Source organism: Corvus brachyrhynchos, unplaced genomic scaffold, assembly GCF_000691975.1.
Source record: "Corvus brachyrhynchos isolate BGI_N302 unplaced genomic scaffold, ASM69197v1 scaffold1786, whole genome shotgun sequence".
NCBI classification, from domain to species: domain Eukaryota; kingdom Metazoa; phylum Chordata; class Aves; order Passeriformes; family Corvidae; genus Corvus; species Corvus brachyrhynchos.
Window position 1 is genome coordinate 84,976 of NW_008238431.1, and position 7,106 is coordinate 92,081.

The window sequence follows — 7,106 nt, forward strand, 5'->3', positions numbered from 1 at the left end:
TCTTTCTCAGGCTTGGGAGATGTTACTTCTAAAGTTCCTCATAATTTTATGTTTGCCGAAGAGAGGAGCCACTTAATAGCCAGAGATACATAAGAAGAGCATTTGACATCAAAGGCCCAGCACAATAACAAAAATAAGGAAACTCTAAACAAAATCTATAATTTAAATGGGCATTAGTTTATCCTGTCATGTGATTTAATTCTAGTTAAGAGGCTAGGTAACTAACTTCCCTGATTCGTCAGATTTTATGTAGTCAACAAGAGCTGTGTGGTTAGATCTGTAAACTGATGTTACTCCATTTCTTTTGGAACCATACATAAATCGCATCTCTTTGTGGAGTCATGTGTTGTGGTTTAAGCCCTGCCAGCCACCAAGCCCCACGCAGCCACTTGCTCACTGCCCCACCAGCAGGATAAGGGAGAGAATCAGAAGGATAAAAGATAGAGAACTCAGCTGAGGTAAAGACAGTTTAATAGGGAAAGCAAAAACTGCACATGCAGGCAAAAAACCACAAGGAATGAATTCACTGCTTCCCATGGGCAGGCAGGTGTTCAGCCATCTCCAGGAGAGCAGGGCCCTATCACATGTAATAGTGACTTGGGAAGACAAACACCATCACTCCAAACATCCCCCCTTTTCTGCCTTCTTCCCCCCACTGTATATACTGAACATGATGCCACATGGGCTGAAATACCTCTTTTGTCAACTGGGGTCACCTGTCCTGGCTGTGTCTCCTCCCAGCATCCCAGGCACTCCATTTCTCCTACCTTTGTGGCAGTACAAAAAGCAGAAAAGGCCTTGGCTCTATGTAAGCCCTGCTAAGCAATAACAAAAGCATCTCTGTGTTACCAACTCTGTGTTCAACACAAGTCCAAAATACAGCCCCCATGCTAGGTACAGCAAAGAAAATTAACTCCACCCTGGCTGAAACCAGCATGAAACTCAAGTTCTTGAGCACTGGTTTTCTGTTTTTCAGTGTTCCTTTCTCTCTGTAAGAGCACGTAAATTGCAGTACATGAAATACAATATCATGATTTTATGGCTATGTTTGATATAACTAGGTATTTTTTAAAAGAACATGTACAAGACATCTTGTAAAACAGATCCCCTGACTTTTCTTTCTGTTGTCTTTGAAGTTGTGCTGTGTGTTGCTTTGGGAATTGGTGGCAGTACTATCTCTGTTGTAGACACGTGGTCCACAGGAAGTCTACTGAGATCAATGAGTATGATGGATAATTTCAATCCCAAAATTTGGTTACTAGTCCTGTGGTTTAGATTGACACAAGTTTAAACTTCTCAGAGTCTCAGAGTTCCTGGTTGTGGAGAGAGACTGAACAAGTACAGTTTAGCATTTCATAGCCATATCCGGTAGTGGAGGCAAGGATTCAGAAATTTGAAAAGTCTCCAAGAAAAGCTCTCTCTGAAAAAGAACCTTGAAGTATATGGCAGTCAAATAACATCTTTAGAACAGGAAAAGGCTTTGGAATCTGTGCATATTTACTACCTCCCTATGTGTCCAACTACCTGTCCACCAATCTGTTATAATTGTCGCTGGAGTTTTATAAGAATGACTGCTGGAAACAAAATTGCCTAAGGTGTAATAACAAGTTTGTAGCATGAAGAGAACACAAAGCTAGAGGGTACTCCTAGGAATGAGATACTTAATGCCCAAGCTTGCATCATGTTTTAGCTCATTGTCAGAGACATTTGTATAGTCAGTCTGTAAGCTGCTGGCTCTACATGTGGTCAGTCAGTGTGCTCTGTTTGTGGTTATTGTACTCTTTCAGGGTGGTAGTTGTAATAGTATTATAGCCAGATGGGTTATTTTAACTCAGAAGAGGGTTTTACTGGATGCATTTTTAGCAGTTGGGAGCCATAGCCTTGGGAGATACTGCTTAGTATCTCAAGTAACATAAATTTCTAGACTTACTGTTTTCCAAATAATTGTCTGCCGTCCTCTGGCGTGAAAATCAAAGGCATGATATTGTTTGTTATAAATAATGTGTTTTTACATTCGAGGTCTCTTTAGATAAAGTAAGATCAACAATATCAAGTTTCATTGTCTGAAATAGTGACTATTTTCTAAGTGTACTGGAGATGTTTGATAATATACTCGTGGGTGTTCACCACCCACTGTAGTCAAAGCCTATGTTGGCCAGAGGCAGAGATGTGGGAGGTGTAAACATCAAAGAAAAAGTTGGATGGGCTATCCATAGCTTGAGGGTAATGTCTATTGACATATCAGAGGGTGAAGAAACTTCTGATATCTATCAAAATTTCAACTCATCAGATACTTAAATGTGCTAGTAGAATAAATGAACTTCTAAGAGTATTTGTTTCAGAGTACTGTCTTTAACATGCATGACATTTTCTGCAAAACTGTATTCGTTTCTTTTAATCTGTGCATCTGTGAGGTCTGAAGGTTGCACATCTATTTTAGAGAAACAGTATGGAAACAATAGACACCTTCTCAAATTCACGGTACTGGGATCCAATACCACTTCTAAATGCAACCATACTTGAAGTGCTCAAATGGTGAAGTTAATTTTAGTCATTTCAGTATGCATTTTAACCTCTTATGTATGTTTTAAAAATAGTTTCATACACTTTAAAACTTTGTATTGGGTAAGATAACTTGGGAAAAAGAGTTTCCCAGTCATTCAGGCAAGTTGTTAGAGAAATTCCACAGGTCTGGGGTTTTGTATTAGAAAGCTTAAACCTAGATTGTCACTGTAGAACAGCTGTTTACATGAGGAATATATAGAGATAGAAGAAGTGTTTGCCATCATTGCGTAAGTAATAAAATTTCTCAGCATCGCATTGAGTTTTTAAAATGGCAGTGGCTGGGGATGACCATCTGAAGGCTTCAGAGTAAATAATCTTCTTCTAGTCTGGTAATTGAAAGTATTTCTTATACATTCCTTTTCATCCTGTAGGTGGAGCTCAGATGCTACACATTTCTCATTATCAGCTTTAAAAATTTTCAGTGCTTCTTTTTTGCACAGCATGTAGTGTGGAGTAAAATACAGTAGACTTTACAGTTTTTCACTGTACAGTCAACAAGTTCAGTTGCATCCTTGTAATGGATGTGGTATTAAATAGCAATATGAAAGAAATGCTTAAAATAGCTAAGCTCTTGAGGAAGAGAAGCTGACTTTTTCAGTAACTAACATCACTTGAATTTAATTTGGTGTCTCCTCTTGTATATTTTTCTCTTAATAATGCTATAATTAGCAGTTGAACTAAGTAACCACATTTGGTTTATAAGCTATTACTATCATAAGGGGATGAATAGTAGTAGTAGTTGTAGTAGTAGTAGAAACTATTAACTACTTGTAATTAATAGTAGCTGTATTGCCTCCTTTGCATTCCTGTTTTTTCTTATACCCATTTGCTTGTCATGGGTGAAATAAATCATATGTGAAGCTTTACATATTTTCTGTGCATATATATTCTTCCTTCATCCTCCAAGCAGAAACCTATAACAGTTTTCAAGGTGTAATTCCTCAGACTTAGTTTTTTGCTGAAAGACAATACAAAATAACTTGGACAAATAACTTCCATCCCCACGGTCCTTTTGTCAGTGAGGCACAAGTGTAATAAAAATAGTTAATAATGCTAGGCAGGGTTTCAAGTTCATGCTAAGTCCAATTCAGATCAGGTAGTAAAAATTGAATATGGTCAAGACACCTCAACATTTTCTTACCATCTACTTGAATAAACATTGCCAAACTGAGCACACAAGTTTGCTTTTCTAAAGTGCTCTTATAGTACTGTGGTGTGGAAAAGCCAAAGGTAATTTTATGTGATCACATGGAAGTCTTTTTTAAAATACTTTTTAATCAAAACTTTTCTGTCTTTATAAATCTGCAGTTGTTATAAACGATGAGTTGGATATTTTGTATTTATAAATTAATAATTTATGTTAGAATATGTTGTTTTAAATGCATTTATTTTGCACTTGTTACCTTGTGCTTATAAGGCGGGCATTATAATGAAGAGTATTAAAATGTAAATTTATATGCTTCTACTTATTTAAACTTGATCTAGCATCTCATGTTCAGCAAGCTACTTAATTGTTAATGTTGTCAGTTTCAGTGTGATGTCAATACCATATTTTAGAGCTACTTACTTTGGTATATTAAGTTTTATCTGTTTCTAAACAAACAGATATATTTGTTCACAAAATTTCTATTCTAAATTTATTAACTATACTTCTAATCCTACTAGCATTTTTTTAAACTAAGTATAACTTACTATCAGGCTTTGTTCAACAAAAGAGTTTGTCTCCTGGTTTTTCAGTTTAGCACCAGAAAATACACATTGTATGTTAATAAAACTGGCTTTTGAGGTTCTAAATAGAAGCAGTTTTTCTGACTTTGTACTTCCCTGTACCTAGAGAACTGCTGCTGTTTTCATACAGCAAATTCAGATATTCTCATAATTGTGTTTTAAGTCAAAGGAGATGATTAGATAACCTGTATATCTCATGCCATAGTTTACTGCCATTTACCCTTGTGTTGAATTCAGTGTTTGGCTACATCTGAACAGGAAAGGCATTCAAACATAATTTTTGTAGATATCAAAAGAGTGTAGTTTGGTCCATATTTAGTCAGTGAGTGTATTCTATTCCAGTACTTAAGATACATTATTCCTAACAGTACCTCTTCCAGCTTTAGATTTTAACTTGTCTGGATTCAGCTTGTAGCCACCGAATTATTTTTTGCTGTGCCTTTTTCTGAAGTTCACTACAGCATGCTCTATTTTCTCTTAGTTCAACTGCTTAAATTCTAATCGAGTCCTTTCAATAAGCGGTACAAATTGTATTCTTTCAGGCTTTCACAGTAAATTTTTTAGCATCCTCAAATTACTTTATGGTTTGGGTTGTTTTCCTTCTCCAAATTTTCAACATTCTTTAAAGCTCTTCCATCATTAATCTCTTATTAGCCTTAATAATGCTGTATACAGAGAGCAGCAATTTTTTTTTTTTCTTACTTCCACCTCCCTGTTCATTCACACTTTGAACCACGGGTTGACCCTGTCAGCCCTTCTTACAGGTGTTCAACTGTTATCACTTATATTGCTAGGGCATTCCAATTTTTTTTTTCAATTATAAATCTATGAGAAACAGTTTCTCATTTTCTCTGTCTTTTAGATCCTAGATTTTGGCAATTAGATGTCTTCAGATTTTGTTTTGTTCAGGAAGCCCAGGTTGCCTAGCAGTTCTGGTATGAGAGCTTTCTACTGTGACAGTTCGTGCAATTCATTACTAATGGATTTAGTACTGAGTTCCCTGCAGCGTGTAGGTATATTTCTACTCAGTGGTTAATGTGCCACTGACAACTATTTTAAGCAATAACTTTGTAACCTAATTCTTGAACATGCTTTTTTGGCCTGTTTTGTGTCACTATATTTTTTTTTAAGAGTTCCTTACATGTACGTACTGGGAAGCAAGTTTTCAAGTTTTTTGGGTTGACTCTAAAATTAGCGAAGTTAGCAACCAGTCGAGCATATACAGAGTTCTGCTAAGAAACTCTTCAACAGCATTGTATCAGAATCTATATGCTACTCTGAAACCTAAATCTCCCCTCTTTCAATTTTTTCTCAAAATGAAACTCGTACTCTAAATTTCAGCAATGCCAAGTGCAAGGTGCTGCACCTGGGTCAGAGCAATCCTAAGCACAAATACAGGCTGAGCATAAAATGGATTGAGAGCAGCCCTGGGGAGAAAACTTGGGGGTGTTGGTTGACAAGAAGCTTGACATGAGCTGGAAACGTGCATTTGAAGCCCAGAAAACCAGCTGGGCTGCATCGAGAGAAGAATGGCTAGCTGGGCGAGGGAGGTAAAACCTGTGTGAAAGATACGGATAAACTTTTTAGCAGGGTCTGTTGCTCTAAGAATAAGAGGCAATGGTTTTAACCAAAAAAAGGGTTGATTCAGATTACCTATAACAGAGATGTTTTTTATAATGAGGATGGTAAAACGCTGAACTGATTGCTCAGAGAGGTGGTGGATGCTGCACCCATGCAGTTTGTTCAAGGTCTGGCAGGACAGAGCTCTGAGCAACTTGATCTGGTTGAAGATGTCCCTGCACACTGTAGGGACTTGGACGCAATAACTTTTAACCTTCCCTTCCAACCCAAACCATTCTAAGATTCTGCCTCTTGAATCGCCTTCCAACCCAAACCATTCCCTGGTTCTGTATCTCTAAAGTGTTAAAGCTAATGCTTGTATTTCATGGGGAAATTGTAAATGCTTTTATTTTATCAAAAATCATTAATTCTGTATGTCAAAAAAGACTTGTTCACTCTGCGTTTATTATGCTTCCTTTGTATGGGTTTTCTTTTAAAACTAGGAGACATCCTTAGTAATAAACCAGCAAAACAGCTTGTGTTGTTTAATTTTAACTTAACTTGAAGCAGGCCATTTTGACAGTAAAATAATTGTCCAAAGCTTTAAGCAATTTTAAACAATTGATATGTTAAATTGATAAATTTCAACTTTATGCAAAAGTAGCTATTTAATCACATATTGAAATAATTTTAAATAATACTGAATAAAATTCTAACCGATATTTCTGTAAAAGTGCAAAAACTCATACAGTGCTGAATTTCAAGAAAGGAAGTAAGCAAATCTTTGCTACTCATCCTGTTTCAATTCAGGGTATTGAAATGTTTCTCTTAAATCCTAACTTTTAGTGGCCTTTATTACGCTAAACACTCTTAGGACTGTTTCAAGTGATCTGCTTGTTGTTCTTCAGTAGTTCATAGATTTCTATTTCTGTTCTTTCACTCTTGATTTGAATTGTCGTTTGAAAAGCTCCTTGGAAAAGAACTAGGCATGTGAAATATGCTGATACATATACAGAACAGTATGGCACTACTTTAGTCTTTCTGTTTTTATGTATCTTGACTGAAGTGTTTCCAAGCAGAATTTCATTAGGTTAGTCGTTTGCCTTAGATACAGTACATCAAGAACACCAGCTGAATTAGACAATTTTTCTTGTTCATCATGTAAGTTCTTGAGAAGGTCTTAATTCAAGCATGTGAACTTGGCTGTGAAGACCTGACAAGGTTGTAGGAGATAAAATTTCTGTATTATGCAG